The sequence below is a fragment of the Pleurodeles waltl genome, chromosome 1_1, assembly GCF_031143425.1.
Source record: "Pleurodeles waltl isolate 20211129_DDA chromosome 1_1, aPleWal1.hap1.20221129, whole genome shotgun sequence".
Lineage (NCBI taxonomy): Eukaryota > Metazoa > Chordata > Amphibia > Caudata > Salamandridae > Pleurodeles > Pleurodeles waltl.
Genome location: NC_090436.1, coordinates 340,016,291 through 340,041,149, shown reverse-complemented (window position 1 = coordinate 340,041,149; position 24,859 = coordinate 340,016,291). Strand labels below are relative to the sequence as shown.

At 41.6% G+C, this 24,859-nt stretch overlaps 1 protein-coding gene across 1 annotated transcript in view; it reads right to left on the bottom strand.

Annotated features, from left to right (window-relative positions):
• Positions 1-23,795, bottom strand: part of LRRC70 (leucine rich repeat containing 70) — a 135,553-nt gene extending 111,758 nt beyond the window's left edge. The window contains exon 1 of the mRNA XM_069222656.1: positions 23,612-23,795. The gene's annotated coding sequence lies outside the window, so the exon portion shown is untranslated. The remainder of the gene's footprint in view (positions 1-23,611) is intronic.
• Positions 23,796-24,859: the final 1,064 nt, after the last annotated feature.

The window sequence follows — 24,859 nt, the reverse complement described above, 5'->3', positions numbered from 1 at the left end:
GCTACAGGCCCACTAGCAGCATTTGATTTACAGACCTTAAGCACATACAGTGCACTTTACTAGAGACTTACTAGTAAACCAAATATGCCAATAATGGATAAACCAATCGCCATTATATTTCACAGAGAGAGCATATGCACTTTAGCACTGGTTAGCAATGGTAAAGTGCCCAGAGTCCTAATGCCAACAAAAACAGGTCAGGAAAAATAGACGGAAGAATAGACGGAAGAAGGCAAAAGGTTTGGGGATAGCCCTACAAAAAGGGTAAGTTCCAGCACAAACTCCTTCAAGCCTAAAGCCAGGGTAAACCAATCAATACCTTGATGGACTTCACTGCTTAGGGTGTTAGAACATGAACCCTGGCCCGCAACACCAGTTCTACACCTTTGTGAAGCCAGTTGGATTCCTCTATCCATAATCTCAGGGCCCACTAAGCTAACCCATGGGGAATCCTTCTCCTCACCTGCGGACCCCATCTGTGCAGCACCTAAGCTTACTTTGCTCACAGATGTGTCCCAGTAAGCAGCCAGTACCACCATGGCCAACGTAGTGGTGTGGCCCATCCCACCCTAGGGTTGTGACTCCTGTCCCCAACCCAAGAGCAACACTGTCCACAAGGAGAGCAACCCACAGTGGCCACTGACCGCTGTCAGTGATGAGAGCCAGGCTTCAGCCCTTCCAGAGCTCTCTAACCTCTGTGGTTTCTCATAGTGCGGGGCATTATCCCCAGCTTACTGGCACCCTTAGTCCACTTTCCACCCCATCAGTTTAGGGGTGATATCCTGAGACTGGTTCTCCAGCCCAGGGTCTGTACCCTTAGGCCAGACAGGAGTGCCCAGATTCCTAAAGTCAACAAAAACAAGACAGAAAAAATAGGAAGAAGAAAGAAAAAAAAGGAAAAAAAGAAAGAAAGAAACTTTGAAGGTTCATTTTTTAAGAGCTGGCAGTGGTCTGTTTGACCACTGCCTGCTCTTAAAAAAATATTTTTTAACATTCTGAAAGTGCAAATGAGTTACCATCAGTTTTAAACTGGTGGTCAATTATTACTGTTTTGCAACCAGAATTCGGTTGCGAAACAGTAATACATTCCGTACTGATTCGGTATTTGGAAGGGACACTGAAAACATGCCCCTTCCAAATACTGAATCACAAATGCAAATTGTGATTCAGTAACAAGTTACTGGATTACATTTTGCATTTTATACATTTGCAAAAGCATTTTTGCGGTCACATACAGCCTGATGCAGAGAATCAGTCTATAGTTTCTAACAATGGCTTCTTCGCTTTCTGAAAGCTATAAATAAGCGGTTGTATTGTTATCATTATCAGTTAGAAAAGGCACAGCATGCCTCTTGGAAGAGACATTACGTAGTCAATAACATGACAAAGGGGGCTATGGCTCAGAGTAATGAAGATTACACATTAGCAGTCAGGACAAGAACTATGAATAATGATTAAAAGCATGACATTATGTTGAGTATTGATAAGAAACCCCTTAATTGTACATTGTCATTGTCATTGTAATTGTACATTGTGCATCTGTCAGGACAGGCTGAGAGTCTTTGGGTGTAGAGGCCTGCGTGGCTCTTACTATATGCATGTTGGTTATTGGCATTCAGCATTAGCCTGGCAACTCTCATGGATATCCTTTGGAGGAGAGTGAGGGGGCAAAAAGAGGGGTGTGTCAAAAGTAACTTATCCCATCTTAAGTCCCATGGAAATCTGTGCTGCAGCTATAAAAACAACTGCTGAACAGAATTACAGAAGTCTTGCAAAAAAAGTGAAACTTTGTGAAAGGTAGTGCTTTTGTGTGGTTTGATGTAAAGCCATTCAATGATTTTTGAGAATTTAGGGACATATTTATAGGCCCCTAGCGTCACCTTGTGCCACATCAACATCATTTATTCTGACATTAATGTGGCCCAACGATGCCAATATCCCCACGCCATATTTACAGGGTGGTGCAATGCATGCATTGCGCCAACCTGTAACCCTTTGCTCTACATTATGCCTGAGCCAGGCAAATTGTATGCAAAGGGAGCGTTCCCTGGTTAGGGGAGCCGGAAAAATGACATAAGGAAATTTATGAGATATCCTTATACCATTTTTTACAGCACTTTTAACGCCTGCTCAGGAGCAGGCATTAAAAGTGGCCTTCCATTCTTTAGAATGGGACCCAATGAACTCTGCAGGAGTAGCGCCAATATTTTGGCACTGCTCCTGCAGAGTACATCAATAGCGTTATTGCCCCCTACTCTGCGCCATGGTGCGCCGTATTTTAAATACGGTGCACACATGGTGGCATTAGGGGGGTGCTAAGGGGCGAAGGGAAAGTGGCGCTGCACTCAGTGCACCGCCACTTTCCATAAATATGCCCCTTAGCATTTAAGAAACGTTTCTGGGTGGGCTTGAAAGTGTTAAAACCTGGACCTGTAATCAATGAAGATCTGTGAAACAGAGGTCGGAATGTGCGAGCATGGTGGTTAATTTGTTGAGTACATTGACTGATTAGCAGTGGTCTAAGTCCAACTATAGAATTCCGAAAAATATACTTGGTTTGCCTTCAGCTTCTTGAGACAAAGCTGCATGGAATTCGTTGCTTAGGTAGAAAATGAAGGGATCCTGTCCCAGAAATCGCCCGTCCTCGATTAATGGGTAAAGTCAGAGTGCTCCGATGTCTGTAAAATTGGAAACCCCTAACCCATTAAGATGCAGTCCATAGATCTGTGAACCAGAGGTCGGAATGTGCGAGCATGGTGGTAAATTTTTTGAGTACATTGACCGATTAGCAGTCAACACATGTCCTTGATTAATGGGTAAGGTCGGAGTGCGCAGATAAAATGGGAAACCCCTGACCCATTAAAACGTAGGCCCATATTTATACTTTTTGACGCTAAACTGCGCTAACGCAGTTTAGCGTCAAAAAATTTAGCGCCGTCTAACGCCATTCTGAAGCGCCATGCGGGCGCTGTATTTATGGAATGGCGTTAGCCGGCGCAAGCAGACCGGCGCTGCCTGGTGTGCGTGGAAAAAAACCACGTAGACCAGGCAGCGCCGGCGTTGGGCAAAAATGACGTTAGGGCGTCTTAAAATGGGGCAATTCAGGTTGAGGCAAAAAAATCGCCTCCACCCGATTTGCGCCATTTTTTTACGACGCCCAGACGCCATTTCATGACTCCTGTCTTAGTAAAGACAGGAGTCATGCCCCCTTGCCCAATGGCCATGCCCAGGGGACTTGTGTCCCCTGGGCATGGTCATTGGGCATAGTGGCATGTAGGGGGGCACAAATAAGGCCCCCCTATGCCACTCAAAAAAAATTAAAAAATATAAAAAATTATACTTACCTGAACTTACCTGAATGTCCCTGGGGTGGGTCCCTCCATCCTTGGGTGTCCTCCTGGGGTGGGCAGGGGTGGCAGGGGGGGTCCCTGGGGGCAGGGGAGGGCACCTGTGGGCTCATTTTGAGCCCACAGGCCCCTTAACGCCTACCCTGACCCAGGCGTTAAATAGTGGCGCAAATGCGGGGTTTTTTGACCCGCCAACTCCCGGGCGTGATTTTTGCCCGGGAGTATAAATACGACGCATTTGCGTCGCCGTCATTTTTTTAGACGGGAACACCTTCCTTGCATCTCATTAACGCAAGGAAGGCGTTCACGCAAAAAAATGACGCTATTTGCCAATACTTTGGCGCTAGACGCGTCTAACGCCAAAGTATAAATATGGCGTTAGTTTTGCGCCGAATTTGCGTCGAAAAAAATGACGCAAATTCCGCGCAAACGGAGTATAAATACGGGCCGTAGTCCGTAGGAAGATGATGGACAGAGCTGAGTGGCTATGTAGTTCGTTGTTTTGTAATTCCAGTATAATCAAAGATTAATAGTTCTAGGTTAATGCAGAGTAGTTTTTTTTATTTTTCTTATATTTAGATAAAGTTCCACCGATTTAGCCCCTTTTCTCATGCTTTTTCTTGCTCTCTGCAAGTTTACCGACTCATGCACCTTTAAAAAAAAAAAAATTTCAGCTAACAGGCCCTGTTTCCTTTTGTGCTACTTCAGCTCTCTTTTTTGCCTCGCTTGAACCGAATGAACCTTCAGGTCCCCTCAGCCCCCACCCTCCTCCATGTGTTTTTACCTTCTGCCACCTCGCTGCTTACCTGCTTCCCGTGTGTTCTACCTGCCTAGTCTAGCCTCACCTACTGCCCTCTCATGATCCTCCCAGGACTGACTTAAGGGCGGCTGCTGTACGATCCTATTGACCAGGTGCCTAGGTCCAAATCCCCTACCACTTACCTGGGACTGGTTCTCCAACCAGTCTAGGCCCTTTCAGACCTGCCTTGCACCTCAAGTCTCCTTCCTTGCTCCTTCTGCAGCCTCCTCTCTCCTCTATCTTTCTCTCTCTCGCTCACTTTCCTCTCACTCTCTTTATTTTGCCTGTTCTCGACTTTCTGTGACCTCTTTCTTTATGGCCTCATTCTCCCTTTTGCATTTTTTTTGCCTGCTACGTTATTTTTTTGCCTCTTTTTGTGTCTTTGGCACTCTTCCTCATGGTTTTTCTCACTCTCTGTTCTCTTTTTCTCAATTGTATGCTTTAGTGCCTTTCCCTATTTTCTCAACTCTTTGTGCTTTCTGCTCTCTTTTTTGTTTTAGAGCCTCTCTCGTCTCACCTCCCAAAGGCCTTTGAGATTTCTGCTCTTTCCTTCTCCTTTCCCTTCCCTCCACTCTTTTGCCTCTCTTTGGGACTTTATCCCTTTGTGTGCGTTTCTTTCATTTTCTGCTTTGAGCCTCTGGTTTTTTTATGTCACTTCTCTCCTTTCTCATGCCTGGCTTGCCACTTCAGATCCCCTCAGTCTCCCCAAACACATGCTGCTCTTTTGCCCCCTCCCAACTCCCTCCGCTCTTTGCCTACTTCCCATGTCTTCTTGCTTCTTCCCATGTCTTCTTCCTGCCCGTTCTAGCCCAGTTCACTGCCCTCACGTGTTCTTCCCCCAGGACCTACCTAATGTCAGCTGCTACATGACCACATGCAACGGGAATGCACTGGCATACCAAAGCCAAGCTTGTCTGTTCCCAGACATTCCTGGATGGCACCCACCTCCACAACCCCTGGTTCGATCAACCCCTGCCACTACAAAGCAGTTACTCTGTGTTCACTCAACGCAGGATTCCGAACCACCTGTTGCTGCTGCACCATGCCACACAGAATGGTGGGATCTTTATCCTAATTTCACTGCTGCTTCACTTGCAACAACACACCTAAACAATCCCCACACACTCCCACACCTACACCACCCAACCAGACTATCACCACACAACAAGCTGCAAACACTCAACAAACACTCCTGTACATTCTACTCAACATCCATTCACTCAGCAAATATGCCATTGAAATCTGAGATTTCCTCAGCAGCCACGCACCAGACCTCCTCTTCCTCACAGAAACCTGGCTAAACCCAGCATCAACTCCTGACATCGCCATGGCCACCTCGGCAGGCTACAAAATCCCACATGAAGACCGTCTTCACAAACCAGGATGAGGACTCACAATTAACTACAAGTACACCATTAAATGCACCACGACCATGGACCTAGACACCCCTTTCTTTGAACAAATGCACTTCAGCCTATAAACAAACAACAGCTTTACCCTGAAAGGAATCCTAGTTTACAGACCACCTGGACCATGATTCAACTTCAGTAACCTCATCAGAGACTTCATGCTCCTCTCACTAGCAATTTGAAGGACTTTATACTACTTGGGGACCTCAATTTACACCTGGAGAACCCCACCAATCCCTGATTCACAGACCTTCTAGAGAGTCTGACCAATACCGGACTCTTCAGGCTCATCGCAGACCCAACTCTCATCGCAAGACACATTCTGAATCCAATCTTTGTCATTGGGAACAAACTTAAATACATTTCCACCACACTGCTCACCTGGACTAACCACTCGATCATACACTTCCAAATGTCATCACCACAAGCCAAAACACCCACCAGCATCGACCTGCCCATCCAGAAGTGTAACAAAATAACAGAAGCTAACTGGTGCAATGCTTTTAAAATGGAGCAACCCAACACCACCAATAAGGATCAAGATCAAGAACATGTGCAGACTCACTAGCACTCATCAAACTTCACAGACAATGCAGAGCCAACAAACAGGCTAACAGGTACCCAGAAAACCTCCTGGAATCTAAACAACACTGCAGACAGGTGTAAAGAAAATGGAGATCCAACAATGAAGCCGACACCAGAACCATCTTCAAGGCTGCACTCAGAGAAGAGCCCTAACTGAACATATTAAGACAAGGGATCATCCTTTTTGATAAAGAGTTAACCACCCCAGAGGCCACAGCCAACTCCATCACACAGAAACTCTTTAAAAACCTATCTAACTTCTTTGATGGGAAAATCTACAAGATCTGCAGCAAGTTCGAGCAACAACCCAACCCTAAGGATCTCATTGCCAATGCGTCCACGTCCAACCAAGAGACCCATTTAACCAACTAGAAAACACTCACTGAGGAAGACACTACATGACACAGGCCTTTCTGTGGCTCCAATGGACCCTTGCCCCCATCTTATCTACAACAATGATGGACCACAGATCAGCATGCTCCTCACCCACATCACCAACTACTCCATCAAGTCAACCTCCTTCCCTGAAGCCTGAAAACTTGCAGTAGTCAACTCCATCCTCAAAAAACCATCAGCTGACCGAAGCAAGCTGAGTAAACTCTGACCCATCTAGCTGTTGCCACAACCACCCAAAGTGATAGAGAAGGCAATCAACAAACTTATCACCAACCTCCTCGAACTCTACTACCAACTCAACCAGATTCAATCAGGTTTTTGGAACAATCACAGCATGGAAACAGCATTCATCATGACCACGGATGAAATCCACACAGTAGTGGACAGAATAGAAACTGCTGCCCTCATCCTACTTGACCTCTCTGTGGCTTTTAATATGGCCTCACACTTCACCATATAGAGAAGACTGCACAACAAGGGCATCTAAAGACTGGCCCTCAACTGGATATGCTCTTTCCTCACAGGAAGAACACAGAGAGTCAGACTGTACATGTCAGAATTTAAGAACCTGATCTGCAGACTCCCCCAGGGTGCATCACTGAGCCTAACCTTGTTTAACATTTACATGACTCAATTCACCAACATCATCAGAGCACGTGGCATTGCCATAATTTCCTATACCGTTGAAACCCAACTCCCCCGCTCAATGTCAACAAGTCCAGTAAGACCAGAACCAACTTTTCTGACTGCATGATCAATGTAGCAGAGTGGATCAAAGCCAATGGCCTGGAATTCAACTTTAACAAGATGGAAATGTTGATCTTCAAGAAAAGGAACTCCCCCCAAGGGACTTCACCTGGTGGCGTTCAGAGCTCAGGTGAACACTCACACCAATCAGCCATGCAAGAAACCTGGGAATCATCCTTGATGACAAACTCAACATGACCACACAGGTCAATACACTCAGCTCCTCCTTTTTCCACATACTCTGCATTATTTACAAGATCTTCAATGGATACCCGTAAAACTAGGAGTACCATCACACCAGCCCTCATCGCAAGCAGACTAGACAACAGCAATGCACTTTACACTGCATTCTCCAACTACCTCCTCCATCAGCTCCAGACTATCCTAAACGCTGCTGTAAAACTCATCCTCAACCTTTTACATTGCACCTGCATCACACCACATCTCAGAGAGATCCACGGGCCTCCTGTACATAAACAATGCCATTTCAAACTCCTCATGTATTCATACAAGGCACTGCACAATACAGGAACAAAATATGTTCACAACTGCCTTCGCTTTCACCAATACACCAGATACTTGAACTCTGCCTCACTCGCACACACCCCTCTACTTGCAAAAGGAGAGTGGGAGGTCTGGCATTCTTCCACATTGTACCCAAAACCTGGAAATACCTCCCTCTACACATCAGGGCCTCCTCATTTCTTAAATTTTACAAGCAGTGGAAGAACTGGCTAGTCAACTACCTTTCCCAGGCTGACTCACTACACCCTAAGGCCCCCTATACACCTGCTTCAGCACCTGAATATCTTACCAGGTGATAAGCCATGCTATACAGATCCACATGACATAACATATTTGCTGCTCATGTCACCCCCGGGTATCCCCTGCTATTATCATTGTCTCCTCGGAAAGGAGTCTCGCTCCTGATCTCTCAAGCAGATCATGGTCATCCAGGCCCACTAGTAGCCCCCTTCTCACAGTCGTGCACTGCGGCCTTTGCTTATAGGTGCTATTACTAGTATGTGGGCTGGAGCATGCACGTTCTGACTTTTGGGGATGATCCTCACATAGGTTTTAAGGCTGCTCATTGGTCAGCATGATGCTGATTCTCACTTGTACAAACTATTAATGCTGCAGTAGAAACCCACAATGCTCCTCAGGCATTTTGGCTGATACGTGGATTACTCCCAGACATCTGCTTTCCCCCAGTGTTGTCTCCACCCGGTACGGCCTTTTGGAAACTCCCTCCCGCCCAGCCACACAGAGGGGCCTGCACTTCCAGGTGATCACCATTGACAACTTTAGCAACTCAAAACAATGATGGACGGAGTGTCAAAACTTTTCAAACACTCACCCCCAGTCACAGATCTGGGTTTAGTCCATTCTTCCTTTGCTCACCATGCCACCCTAGTTCGGACACAGCCATATGCAATTCATGGGAACAGTCTAGCCCAAGCATCCTGGGACCAGTTTCAGGGTATCACCCATCATCAGACAGGCTAGCTTGAATCCAGTGACAGAGTGAGCAAGGGACCCATGTCTGGGCGTACCCTTCCCACTCAGGTCACCTTTAGCGACACAAAAGGATGATGGACGGAGCATTGAAACTTTTCAAACACTCACCCCCAGTCACAGATCTGGGTTTAGTCCATTGTTCCTTTTGCTCACCATGCCACCCCAGTTCGGACTCAGCCATATGCAATTCAGTCTAGCCCAAGCATCCTGGGACCAGTTTCAGGGTATCACCCATCATCAGTCAGGCTAGCTTGAATCCAGTGACAGAGTGAGCAAGGGACCCATGTCTGGGCGTACCCTTCCCACTCAGGTCACCTTTAGCGACACAAAAGGATGATGGACGGAGCATTGAAACTTTTCAAACACTCACCACCAGTCACAGATCTGGGTTTAATCCATTGTTCTTTTGCTCACCATGCCACCCCAATTCAGACCCGGCCATATGCAAATCAGTCTTGACCCTGTTCCCCATGGGAACAGTCAAGCCCGAACTGCCAGGCCCTCCCTGCACCGGAAACAAGCATCCTGGTACCAATTTCCGGGTGTCACCCTAAATCAGCCAGGCTAGCTTGAATCCAGTGGCACAGTGGCACAGTGAGCATTGTTCTTTTGCTCACCATGCCATTCCATGTATTAAACCCAGCTCTGTGACTGAAGGTAAGTGTTTGAAAAGTTTCAGCACTCCATCCATCATCATTTTGTGTTACTAAAGATCGCCATTGGCATGCAGGCCAGGAAGAGCTTGCTTTCACTTTTGGGGAGATCCTTATTTGGGACAAATATATCAGTCAGTAAAGGGATGATACTCACTTGTGAGGTACATGGGAGCCTGTCCAAGCTATGGGAATTGGCTAATCAGCTCCTTGATTCATGTGGCTGCCATTTGAATAACTCCAAGGCAGCTGCCCGCTGTCCTCATTGTTGCCTTTGTTGTGTTTGACTGGCTTTCATCAGGTCCAAGTGCTCCACCCAGTGTCACAGAGTGCTGCATTTCTGTAAGCTCCTTTAATTGATCTGACTAATGGGTTGGAGATGGGGAAGTTTCTGGGCCATGTACAGAGCTTCAAAAAGGAGCTATCACTCCATCATCATCTTGGACACCCAATCCTGTGTTTTAATGTGGCAACCTACTTCCTTCTCGATGTTGTTGCCTTAGTTTGCATGCATTTGGTTAATTGGATGAAAACACCTGATACTAATGTTGTGGTGGTTAAAAACCCAGGACTGAAAAAAAAGTCTCTGATGACATGGAATGACGTGGTCACCCTTTCCCTGGTGTGCTACACAGATGTACGGTCAACCTCAGTGCCATGACTCTCAAATCCCTAACCTATGCCAGTCTCCTGAATCTAGATAGGCCCTTTAAAATCACATTAGACATTTAGAAGGGCAACTAAAAAAAGAAAACAAAATCAGACCACTGCCAATTATTTTTAACAGCGGGTAGATCCAAGTAAATGATCACAACTTTATAAACATTACATGAATCAGGAACAGCATTATTTGCCACAAGCTAGAGAACAGAACAGGTTGAAGCAAACTAAAATGGAGAGCAGGAGAGTCCAGGCTCTGCACTCAGTGAAACCCAGAATTAATAGAAGCAAAACAACTTTCCCTCCATCCAACATAAAGGGATGTGAATGTATATATTCTTTCTAGGAACTCAGAGAAAAAAAACTAGGGCTTTAAGTGGGCACATCTCCTTCTACATCTCAACCCTGGCTGTAATTTCAAACTGACTTTCAAAATTATTCCTATTGAGCTCTGTCAGAAATTGGGTTTTTGTTTGACAAGGGTGTGAGACCTGGGCAAGCAGCAACCACAGTTATTATCAGGGTAAAGCACAAGCAAATCCCAAATTAACCTGTGCTCATCCCCTTCTGGCTTGGCACGGAGCAGTCAGGCTTAGCTTAGAGGCAATGTGTAAAGTTTTTGTCCACAACATAGTTAGAAAAATAGATCTTAATAATTTAATAAATAAAAAAGATGAGAACAACAGATATCCATTTAGCGGAACTGGAGATAAAGTAATTGAACATTTTTTAAGAAAATAGCACCAAAAGCTGTAAAGCACCAACTATGCAGATCTGGTCATGCCGGACTGGGACAAAGTCATGGGTGAAGGCCGACCACGATGGAGCTACAGGTACTCGCTGAACAAAAGTACTTCCATTTCTGGTTTGCAGAACATTGCATATATCCACGTCAAAGATGTGTTGTGCAGCTGAGACAATTCTTCCTTTCAGAAAGGTAGCGATCCTGCAGTGCGAAGTACTGTTGGGTTCACGTTGAGGACCCTGTTTATTGGGCTTGCTATGCGAGGTCTGGTGTCAGGAATGTGATGTACATTCAGGGTGATGCATTGGTTCTGAAGAACACTGGAGTGCTGAGTCAGGGATTATCGTTGAGGCTACCATCGATGAGAGATGTGAGAGCCTGCGCCAGGGAAGCATTGTTCAGCAGCAGTTCTGAAGATGATGGGGTTGCGTTGGGTGAAATTCTTCCAGCAGAGGAGATGTCTTTGTTCCGAGGGATCTACAGAGGCTGGCAGAGCACCTTAGGCTGACGTCTGAGGGTCCAGGACTGGAGTGGCACCACTTACCAGGGTAAACTTACAGTTGGCAGAGTCCAGTTATATATGCAGTGTTTTTTGAAGCCTGTTCTGTCCGAAAAGCTTCAGGTCAGGAGGCCAGCCAACTATTTCTTGAAGTCACTCTGGGTTCTGGGTTCAAGAAATGCAGGTCCAGTCCTTCTCACCTGGGCAAGAGGGCAGCAGGCCAGAACAGAAAAGCAGGAGTTCAGCAGAATTTTAGACCTTCAGCAACATAGCAGTCCACAGTTCTAGAAGTGTACTGAAATGGTGGTGTCTGAGGTCCAGTATTTATACCCTGGGCCCTTGTTCTGGACGATTGGAGAAACTTCTAGAAGGGCCTGTGAAGTACAAGCAACTACCTGCCTCCCCTGTTGTGGCTCCAAGTTGGCTGGAGTGAAATTGCAGGGTTGTTAGCCTATTTGTATGCAGACAGGACGAAATCTATTCAGGTGTAAGTAAATCTGTGTCCAGCTCATCCCTCCCAACCTGCCAGTGATAGCCCATCTAGTCACAACTAAACTCCCATTGTGTGTGGCTGACTGGGAGATATAGACAAAGCCAACTACCAGTCATCAGACCAGAGAGTTTGTGGCCACCAAATGGCTAAGGCAAGAAATGCCAACTTTCTAAAAGTGGCATTTTCAGAATTGCAATTTAAAATCTGACTTCATCATAAGTTAGTGTGAGTCCTTGGCGTGGTCTCATCTGCCTTTTTTGCCTCTGCTTCCTATGTTTTGACTGTGTGCTGGACTCTGTTTTTGCTGCTCTGGACACTTTACCACTGCTGACCAGTGCTTAAGTGCAAGTGCTCCTTGTGTAAATGGTATGTGTAATTGACTTTTCCATGTTTGGAATGTTTCATTTACTAGTAAGTCCATGATACAGTGCACTAGAGGTGCCCAGGGCCTGTAAATCGCATGCTACTAGTGGGCCTGCAGCACTGATTGTGCCACCCATATGACCAGCGCTGTAAACATAGCTCAGACCTGCCATTGCAGTGCCTGTGTGTCCAGTTTTAACCTGCCAATTCAGGCCCAACCTTCCCTTTTTATATATGTAAGGCACCCATAAGGTAGGCTCTAGGTAGCCCCATGGACATGGTGCAATATATGTTAAAGATGGGACATGTACTGGTGTGTGTTACATGTTCTAACAGTGAAATACTGCCAAATTCAATTTTCACTGTGGCAAGTTATATCTCTCTCATAGGTTAACATGGGGGCTGCCTATAAATAGTTTTTAAGTGCTGTTTCTCTTTGGGAGCAGATAGAGATGTGGAGTTTGGGGTACCTGAACTCACAATTTAAAAATACATCTTTTGGTAAAGATGGTTCTTAAATTGTCAGTTTGAAAATGCCACTTTTAGAAAGTGGGCATTTTCTTGTTTAGACCATCCTGTGACTCTGTCTGATTGTGTATTCCCTAACAATTCCATTGTTTTCTATGGACTAAGACTCGTTTTACTTTAAACATTCATAACTTGACTTGTGTATGTTGGATTTTTGTCCTTTTGTTCTTGTTTTATTTAGATAATAATTATTGCCTATTCTTCTAAACTGGTGTGGTGTACATTTTGTAGTGTTTTCACTGTATTACTGTGTGTGTTGGTGTAAATACTTTCACATTACCTTTGTGATAAGCCTGACTGCTTGTGCCAAGCTACCATTAGGTTGAGAAAGGGTTATCTAAGTGTGTACCTCCATTACCCTGACTGGAGTGAGAGTCCCTGCTTGGACAGAGTGCAAACTGACTGCCAACCAGAGACCCCATTTCTAACACTTAGTATTTTACTTTGTGATTCCAGAGACACCAAATTTGAACACATTTTCTCTTACTATTCAATAATTACACTTATAAATTGTAATAAGGCAACTCCAATGTTATACTGTGGGAGAGATAGGCCTCATAGTAGTGAAAAACTAATTTAGGAGTTTTTCACTGTCAGGACATGCAAACCTTAAAAGTAGATATTCAACCTTTTAGTTACAATGCATCATGACCTTTGGGCTGCCCAGTGTGAATACAATGGGGCCTACCCAATTGATCCAACTATACCTGGGTAGAATATGAACAGTATATAAACACAATTGGTCAAATAGTAGGAAAACATCTAATACTAATTCACTTCCAATGAGACTATAAAACAGTCATTGAAAATGCAATTTAATTACACAATTAATTATTTCATTCTTCTTCTCCAACATCAAGGCCAATCAAAAATATAATTCAAATAAACATATACACAAAATGACATATATCCATATAAACATATATACAAGGTCCTTCGCAGCTCTCCATATTTCAAATCAACATGGTTATCTACATTAATAATAACATAAATCCACATATAGGAGATGGTTGCCTAATCAATCACATTTCTGTTCTTCTTTTTCTTCCATCGTTATTTCAAAAGTGATGTTATCCGAAATCCTTATAGGTCAAATCCATTGTTCTGGCAGCCTCTTCAATTAATAAAAAGTTGACACGTTTCGGCCCTTTCACATATGGGCCTCTTCAGGACTAACGGAAAGACAAGTACCTAATACAATACAAACAATACACATTACTAACTCAGACCTTTCCTAAACCCAAACAGGCATTCACCGTGAAAAATTATCATTAAAAGTATTTCATCCATTCCATGGTGCTTTCAACACTCAACCACGTTGATGTCTTAATGATTAGCATGCTGTACATCATCTGATGAAACTGAACTACAGAAACCCACTTTTATATATGGTATCTTGTGTCTTATAGTATAAGATTGTAAGTGTATATTAAAAACAGTCAAATTCCCCTCCTCATGTTAGACAAAGTCTCATCTGTACCTTGAGCAAGTGGCTCAAATGCCGCCCATTGTCCAAACTCTCCTGTCTAAAATAAAATTAGATAGATAAAACTGTCACTTCCTGAAAAAATAATCATTAGTAACTACTTGCATATCCCTAAGACTTGTAAGTACTTACTTATCTGTTACTTATATCTGCGTTATCACTGCTTGTGCAACTCTAACAAGGGTGCTTGTCCAGCTACCTCTTGTGAGTTTCGGACGCGTTCTGCCGATCACTGAAGTTGGGGGGGCCATTTTGGACAGGGGAATATAACCTTAATGTCATGAATGTGGCGGCCATCTTAACCAGAAATGACTCTATCCTTAATCAGTGCCCATCTGAAAAAGAATGAGTTGATTGCTCACAGCTACACCGTATTATTGGAGAATGTATATTCCTGAAGGTATAAAAGACTTGCACCTCTTACCATCGGGTAAGAATCCATCTTATTTAACGTGCAAGTATTTTTTGGGTAATCTGTAGTTTTACCGGACTCGATCTTATTATCACCCACTGTACTTATAGTTTTTAGCCATCCTTAAAGGAGAATAGTCTATAAACATTAAACATTAAACCGGAAACCATCTGGATGCAAGCTTACATATTTCTTCTGGGGAAACATCCTAGAGTGAATTTTAAATCTCTGATCCCTAAAACAACATTTGAGTATATTACTTGGAAATGATTTTAAGCCCATCAAAATAACCTACTTCTTGCAATGGATTATTAAATAAATGAATCAGCATCTAGAACCTTCAATCTTTTTAAAGAAAACATTACTATTATACTTGAACTTTATCTAATTATTTCCTAATGCTCTTATAGTAGTTTACACATCATGTATAGCAAAAACATACTACAAAAGAAAACAAAAAATTTCACATGTAGCCAGGTGGTCTGCTCAGCTTTACATAAATAAGTAACTTTTTTGACAATTGAAAGTCCGTAATCCAAAGGTTTAAAGTCCACTAAATCAGAGCCCACATTTGATCCAGATCATTCAGGCCTTGCCTTGCTGTTCCATATTTCTCAATTAATATTGCCTCCATTCTGATCAGATTTGTGGAAATTGATCGTCCATTGTTTTTTGATTGTACCACCTGCAGTACTGTCCACCAGATATCACCTGGTTTATGATTCAGTTCAAGATAATGATCCACCAATGGCGCACTTCTAATTGCACATTTAATTCTGGATCTATGTTGCCAGATTCTTGTTTGTACTGGCTGTGATGTTTGTCCTATATATACCAGATCACATGGACACTTGATACAGTAGATCACGTTCTTATTATTACAATTAGAAAAACACGTTTGATGGTGCACCACACCATTCAGCCTTATCTCATTAGTGTCCCTCGTAAATTGGCATGCTATACAGTTTTTGCATTTATGATGTCCCTGTAAAGGAGGAAGTTGGAGCATCATTCTTAAATCTTTCTTCTTTTCTACAGGGTAAGATGCTTTTACCCAATGTTTACGCAGATTCTGTGCTTTTTTTAAAGAAAATAAAGGTTTCTCATTTCCTAGTCTACTCAATGTTCTCCAAATTCTTTCAATAATTGATCTTATTTTATTGGCTTTGGGACAATAGGTAATCACACATGTCAAAGGGGTATCTTGTTTTCTTTGTTTAGGAGTCAATAAAGATTCTGTGGGGGTGAAGCATGCTCATTTGGATGCTGCTTTTACTAATTTCTTCGGGTATCCTCTATTAACCAATTTGGTGATCAACTTGATCGCATTTTCAAAATAGTCATCTCTATTGCTACAATTCCTACTAATTCGTAAAAATTGACCATAGGGCAGATTTTCATTCAATGTTCTTGGATGACTGCTTGAAAAATGTAACAAAGTATTACGATCAGTCGGTTTTTTATATGAACTCACTTCTAAGTGGCCTTCTTTAGATAAGATCTAAAAAGTTAATTTTTTTGACATCATAGTTCATTATAAACTTGAAATCTAATGTGCGTTGATTGAGCCATTCATGAAAGGCCGGCAAAGCTTCTTTCTCTCCTTCTCAAATCATCAGTATATCGTCTATATATCTGAACTATTTCCTAATATTCTTTCTAAAGGGGTTTGAATTTTCAAACACCCACTTCTTTTCAAAACAATCTATTACCAAATGTGCTATCTCCGGTGTGAAGCTGCACCCCATAGCTGCTCCCTTTATTTGTAAGTACATGGCCTCTTTGTACCTAAAGAAATTCTTTTTTAAACGAAGAGTGGCTAAGGCCATGAGAAATTCAGTAGGAGTATTAATTGGAGGTGGTCATGTTTCTAAAACCTGTCTGATCACCTCAATGGCCTCATCTTGGGGAATGTTTGTGTAAAGAGCTTCAACATCAAGAGTCATCAAAACCTGGTTGTCTTCATTGAATGTTAAATCTTCAACTTTATTGATAATGTTCATTGAGTCGCGGACATATGCCTGAGTTTGAACTACTAAAGGTTTAAAAAAAGTGTCCACATATTGGGACAGTGGCTCTAGAGTGGAGCCACATGCTGAGACAATGGGTCTTCCTGGTGGATTCTCCAAATTTTTACGGATTTTTGGTAAAATATAAAAACTGGGTATCCTCCCATCACTTTGGTTCAGAAAACCAAATTATTTTTTGCATATCCATTTATTAACAAGAGCTTCCCTTGTAATGAACTCAATTCTATGCTGCAAATCTCGGAAGAGATCTTCATTAGTAACCCAGTTGCGGTCTGCATTGTTTAACTGTCTCATCAATTCCTGATCATACTGTTCTTTATTCAGGATGACTATTCCTCCTCTTTTATCTACTGGTTTAATAATAATATCCTGATTATTAGCCAGACTGTAAATCGCCTCCTTTTCTGCCTTTGTGCAATTTTGTCTAAAATAAACCTTTTTGGTCTTAAGGTTATCAATTTCTTTCAATACTAAATCTTCAAAGACTATTATTTCCCCAGGCATATCATTCTTTTCTGGACAGAAAAATGATTTGGGTCTCAGACCTCTGAAATTCTCTTCCGTCTTTGTGTGAGAGTCAGAGAAAAAAAAGTTTAATATAAGTTTATGTAGAAATCTTAGAACTTCTATCTTACTCTCCACCTGGTCCTGATTTCTAAGCGGTACAAAAGACAGTCCTTTGCTTATAATTTGGATTTCTGAGATGGCAGGGGAGTATGTGGATAGATTATATATTGGGATAAGGTCTTTATTGGTGTTTAATGCCTGTATGTCCGTCTCCATGTGCGGAAGATCCCTTGTTCTTGATGTTGACCTCTCGGGGTCCCTCCTCCCCTTCCCCGGCAGCTGCCTCTGCCGAAAAAAGGTTGACCCCCAGTTTATTGTAGATTAGGGAGGGATTATCCTTGATTTTCTTGCTCAGAGTCTGAAGATGTATCTGAAAATGAAATGAATCTCTGCCGAGATCTTGTCTGGTATTGGAGATTCAAAGTACTCGGGTTATTATTTTTATAAAAATCTTCCCTCAAGTATGAATAAGTATTTGTTATATTGAAATTTCTAATGTCTCTCACCACTTTAGTAATTTTTTCATTAACTGTATGGTTTTTGAAATCTACAATAGTTTTGTTCACACTATCTAAGTGTTGTTTTGCATCCTGAATAGTATTATCATTAGAAATTTCCTGTTCTAACTCTTCGATTTCCTTCAGCTCAGCTTCACTGATCCTTAATGCCGTTTCTACAGATAAAGCTAACCAGTCTCTAGAACATTTTGTCCCAACTCCACTGAATTGGGATAAATAGAGTTTGTCAAAAACAAATATGACCGGTATATTGTGAACTTGCAATCCTAGTGGTATTGTGCTATTTTTTAGGTGTTCCAATAATAGCTGTGCGTGTAGTTGAGTTCTGACATTTTTCTTTTTTAATTGTTTTAGTCTTTCAACTTTATCTAATCTTGATGGTTTACTTGAAGTTTGGTCACCACTAAGTAAAGAGGGATATTCTAATAGTTTAGTTATCTTAGTCTCTGAATAACTCACAATATGGGGTTCAGACATCTTAACATAGAAAAATAAAAAACTATTTTTGACTGTAAACCTTAATGTCGGTTAACCTTTGGCTTCTAAGAACCAAAGAATATGGAACAATCCTTCCAAATTCCAAATCAACTGCCCCACACCTGACCAGGCACAACAGGTGACTGTGACTACAAAGGGATCTACCCAATTGACCCTAATATAGCTGGATAGAATACGAACGGAATATAAATACAATTGGTCAAATAGTAGGAAAAAATCTAATACTAATTCACATTCAATGAGACTATAAATCAGTCATTGAAAATGCTATTTAATTACACAATTAATTATTTCATTCTTCTTCTCCAACATCAAGGCCAATCAAAGACACCATTCAAATAAACATATACACAAAAAGTCATATCCATATAAACATATATTCAAGGTCATTCGCAGCTCTCCATATTTTAATTCAATGTGCTTATCTACATTAATAATAACATAAATCCACATATAGGAGATGGTTGCCTAATCAATCACATCTCTGATCTTCTTTTCCTTCCATCATTATTTCAAAAGAGATGTTATCCAAAATCCTTATAGGTCAAATCAATTTTTCTTGCAACCTCTACAATTCTTAAAAAGCTGATGTGTTTCTGCCCCTTCACATATGGGCCCCTTCAGGACTAACGGAGAGACAAGTACCTAATAAATACAAACAATACACATTACTAACTCGGACCTCTCCTAAACCCAAACAGCCCTTCACCATAGGGTAAGAACCCATCTTATTTAACCCGCAAATATTTTTTTGGTAATCTGTCGTTTTACCAGACTCAATCTTATTATCACCCACTATACTTATAGTGGCAGCCATCTTTAAAGGAGACTATCCTATAAACATTAAACATTAAACTGGAAACCATCTGGATGCAAGCTTCCATATTTCTTATTGGGAGCCATCCTAGAGTGAATTTTAAGACTCTGATCCCTAAAACAACATTTGATTATATTACTTGGAAACAAGTTTAAGCCCATCAAAATAACTTACTTATTGGAAAGGATTATTAAATAAATTAATTAGCATCTAGAACCTTCGATCTTTTTCAAAAAAACATTACTATTAGATTTGAACTTTGAACTATGGGCTGCCCAGGGCCTACATTAGGGGTGCCCTATATACAATAAAAGTGGAGTTTAAGGCTTGGCTAGGAGATTATGGGGGTCATTACACTGTTTTGACGATTGCACCGCCAACAGGCTGGCAGTGCAATCTTGGGAATTTTGACCGCGGCGCGGGCCCGGCGGTTCGCGCCACATTTGCCCAGGGGATTACGAGTCCCCGACTCGTGGCATGGGCAGTGCAGGGGCCCTCTGACAGGGCCCGTGCAGGTTTTCACTGTCGCACGGCCGCAACACCGCCGGCTCCATTTAAATCCGGCTCCTGTGTTGGAGCCGAGATCCCCGCTGGGCCGGCAGGTGGAAACCAGGTTTCCGCCCGCCGACCCAGCGGGGATCTCATAATGACCGCGGCGGGATTGCGGCTGCATTGGCGGCCGCCCGGCGGTCAGATCTTGGCGGGCGGCTTCTATTGGTAAGTCAAATTGGTAGTTAAAAACTGCATTCAGGCCACAATGGCAGGCCTGAGACATGTTTAAAGGGCTACTGAAATGGGTGGCACAACAACTGCTGCATGCCCACTAGTAGCATTTAATATACAGGACCCAGGCACATTTAGTGCCACTTTGCTATGGCTTTATAAATAAATTAAATATGCCTATTGGGGATAAGCCAATATTACCATGTTTAAAGGAGAAAGCACAAGAACTTTAGCACTGGTTTGCAGTGGTAAAGTGTAAAGAGTCCTAATACCAGAAAAAACTAGAGGAGGAAGGAAAACATTTGGTTGAAAAACTACCCTAAGGCTGACAGGTCTATCAGGCCCTTTATTTATGTCTTTTATAAGTAAATCTCTAAACAACTTCTCAACAGCGATATTTCATCAATTACTTTAAAGAAAACACTGAGGAAATCCCAGTTATTGTTGTAGCTTGTGCTTTTTCCATATGGTATTTTTCCTGCATTTTTTTCATATGGCATATTAATGTTGTGTGTCACTAGAAATGAGTGTGCTCTAGGTGTCTAAGCAAGCTCAGTTTGTAGGAGGGTATTTATAACAGGCAATATTAGAGAGCTCTGGAGTTGAGGATGAAGGCCGTGTGAAATTCTCTCAGTGCCTTTTAGTTGTTAATAATGGTGTTCAGAATACATGTTCATCCAATCCTTGGCCCCTCTTGCCAGCTAATTATGGGTATACGCAATTTTCTCAAGGAGGTACAAAGCTGTTGAAATACTGACATGGAGAAAGTAAAGGAAGATGAAGAGTGAATGGGAAATTGTGATGTGAAGTGAAGGATATGCATGAAAATATGTGGAAAAATAAAAAAGGTGTAAGTATCTTACAGAGACGACAGTTGAAAGTGATGTGAAGATGAGAACAGGAGTGAATGTGACACACTGAAGACTACTTTCCCACCTACAGACTTCAGTAATGTATAAATCACTCTCATATTTTCAGAATGGAAATATTTTTAATTCTAATTTTACACATTTATCTAATACTGATAACAAGCATTGACAAAGCAAACATAACTGGTTTGTTTTAGGCACATGTCTGTTAATGTGTGCTATGTCCGGATGGAATAAGGTAAATCTCACCTACTAATCAGGTGGCATTCTCTGTGGAGCACAGGATTTTAGTTTTCATGTTTTAGGACACTCCCTTAATTATATAGGCCACATAGCCACCTCCTTAATTATACAGGCCACGCTCTTTGAAAGGATTCATAGTTATGTTCTTTGGCTACTCCCTATTTAGAAACTACCAGTTTTTTCATCCCACTTAAAGCCCAAAGCACAACAATTTCCCAAGTAAATACAAACAGGAAATAGCCTATTACCATGACATTTGAAAAGCAATATAGCGCCCCCTTGTTTACTAAGAATGTAGATATCGTATGGGTATATATGTGTCAAAAGTGAGATGTGATACTGATTTATCTTCTGTTTTGTCAACTGATTTTATGTTGTGTATTACCATTATCAGTAATTATATAGATTTTTATGTCAGTAATGTTTGAGTGAATTCGATTGGATAATTTTGGACATGGGGAAAAATAATTTTAGCCCTCATTTTGACCAGTGGATTGTGTGCTCCCCAGGAGGGCAGTGAATAGTCCAGTGCTGCATCTGCTTTGCAGAGGATTTGTAAATACGCACTTCCCCGTTTTCTTTGACCCTGCATTGCCACAAACCGCAAATGCGGAAATGAGGAAAAATAAGGTGTTGGAATTGTTTTGAGTCTACAACGCTCGTAATTCACTAGCGGCTTTATCACATCACAAGCAGAAACAGGGCAGCTGCGTATTTGCTAGTTTCACTTCTTGGCTTTTGAAATCACTTTCCTAACATTTAAGACCACAATGGTACATGTGAGGTCGCCCCCTTCGCTAGAGCAGTGCATATTCGGGCCATCCTCCTCATCCGTACCTGCTTATAAGCAACAGAGAGCATACAGGTACCACAACCTTGCCAGCCCCTAGCAACATTTAGGCAACGGGATCATTAGGAGAAATAATCATTTATCTTTTTCTGCTATTAATTTCGACCACAGGAAAAAACACACAGAACACCGAACGGTTACTTTAGAACACTGCACTTCCTGAAAGCAGCATTAAGGATCACACACAGTCTAAGATCGGAAGACTCAAGACAGAAAAGGAAAACATTACACAAAGTTTGCATTACTATAGAACACACGAATTAACAAATCCGGTAGGTGTGGCCTTGTACACCTGCAATGCTTAATTTATGTTTAGCTGTTATTTGCAAGCACATGCCATACAAAAGAAAAACAATGCCAGCACCTAAACATAGTCACTTTATGTTTACAATACACATTTTAAATAAAAAGATCCCTGATGTGACTGTTTTACAAGTGATTTAAAAAAAAAACTTTTTAGATGTGTCATGCATGTTGTCGTTATTACTCGCGAAGGAGACGAGAATAAATAATACATAACATAGCACTCAAATCATAGGCAGCAACATTGTTACAATATCGCAGTAAGCAACATTTTTTAAAAGGAGATAGCAAACAAATAACTATATCTCTGGGAACCGGACTTACAGTTACAGTAATTACAAAGTATTTATATTATTATAACGCATAAATAACATAAAAAGGCAAACTTTGAAGCAGGTTTGTCACTGAAAGACTGGTGAGTGGAAACAAAATATGATTGACAGGGTAAGAGGCCAAAGATTGAAATCTGTTGACCAAAATATTATGGCCCTCACTGTGTTTGCTGTGTCAACATGACAAGAACTAGAAAAGGCTTTTCTCTCTTAAAATGTGAACGATGATATCACTTTGGTATGTTTTTGTGACGTTGGTAGGAAAAATAATTCAAAATAAATGTGTTGTAAGAGGTTATTCAAAGTATAGGATTCCTTTATTTAAAGCCTCTATCACTGTCTGTGTCATGGTTTGATAATCCACTGGTGGAAAACTCCTTCTGTAACATGAACTGAATTTTTCAGCTAATGCAAAGAGCATGCAATGTGTACTCAAGAGCTAAAATGTTGGCTTTTGAATGCAGCACGTTACTGGGTTACGACTTCACCTACAGATAATGTAGTAAGCATCTAAGAAAAATCCTACCTAGTAAAAATTACATTCCTAAAACGTTGCGGCAAGAATATTTAGATTTTTTTTTAATTAATTCCCCAAATATATAATAATGCATAATGTTCATAAGCACACAGTTATCTGAAATACATAATACATAAAATATAAGATATAAGAAGCTTCTTATATTTTCTCAGTATGGCTGAAGCAGACGAGCTAAACTTTGTAAAGTTTAACAGTGTCGGGGCTGTTTCTGCTAGATGTCTTTACATAACGCTCAATTTCCTAAAGCTACTGTAAATAAGAACAGTGTTTTTATATGTAAACATATAGAATTTCTGAGAGATATCAGGCTTCTTTAGGAGATAAAGTTTCAAAATTCATGAAGTCAAATTTAATTTTCGGTACAAATCGGTGCAAACGATATAAATTCGCATGAAATAAATTATTGGTCATTTAATTTTTGGTTTTGAACAATAGATACCTTTAATTAAAATTTTAAAACAGTCACTATTAACAGAAAGAAAATATCTGAACTATTAAACGCAGCACGCTAAACCAAAAGTGAAGCTGGTGGGAAAAACACCGGAAATGTCATCCTTTCGACCGAAAAGTAGCAGACATTTGAGTTAAAAACTATTTAACAATTGAATTGCAAGTTAAAACATGTATGCATTTTTAAATACGCATCTACCTTCCATATTATATGCTCGAACATCCATACTGACCTTAATGAAGAAATGCCCGTCTTTCAAGCACAGCCACAGCATTATGTTCACTGGATCTCAACCTCCCAAGACAGGCAGAAAACTCAGCGTGTTTACTGTTCATTCTCCTTTCTGTTCTTTATGAATGTTGACCATCAGACTTCAACTAAAAAACGTCAAAACTTCGTGAGAGTCCTTAAATCTGAGCAGAGGAATGACAACTAAATAGAGGAAATGTAGTTTCCTTTAGGATTTAGCAAACTAACAGGGGGAAGAGGTTACTATGGATACAGGAAACTGCTCAACAGGAAACCATTTCATCCTTGCTGCCATACCATTGTTCTAAAGATAACTTCATCTCCAGAGAAGGAACAGTAGCATTCTTCAATATTAACGTCCTTCAAGTGGTATTTAATTGCTTCAACTCAGGATTGGTGTGAGGAAATATTTGCATGCTGTTAAATTCATCGAGCAATGAGGTAGATTTTATTTAGTGCTTCATACCCGTGAGGAGGCACCACCAAGGCATCAGTGACCACTTTCTCCACAGATTACCTCAATGCCCCCCCCAATGGCGCCCATCATCTCTTCTTAGCCCCATCACACATTTTTTAAATTTCTTTTATATCTCTTTGACATCAGTGTAGGGTGTCAAAAACGCGTCACATCACACATATCAGGGACAAAGTGAAAAGAGTTAAATGTCACCCATACAGTTAGGCACTTTATGTTAAGAGTGCTTCATCTGGGGAAATGAAGCCTCAGAATTACTAAGAGTTTACTCAACACAGAACAGTAACCATAGTTGCTATGCTGTGTTGTGTGGAAAGGAGAGAGCACAATAGTGCCATCTCTACTGATACATGCTGCTTCTTAGAAATTGGGGCCCAGATTTCCAAAGGTGACACAAAACGCAGTGCAGCACCAACAAATACTGTGCTATGTTGCATGACAGGGAGAGAGCAGAGGAGTGCAATATTCACAAGAGATATGGCTCTCCTCCTCTCTCACTAGCACAGGTGCTGATTTCAGCTGCTGTGAGCCAGGCACACACCTTAGTGCCATAGTGCTCGGGTGTGTGCTTGGGTCTATCATAGGTTTTGTACAGGAAGGTTACCCTTCCTGTATAAATATTCCATGGCTAAATAAGGAAAAATCTGTTCCTTCTTCATATGTGTGCTATACAGTGCAGCACACTTGCACAGTCAGAAAAGAAAGCAGAAATGAAAACAATTCTCTTTTTAACGCATTCTTTTCAGCGGCGTTCAT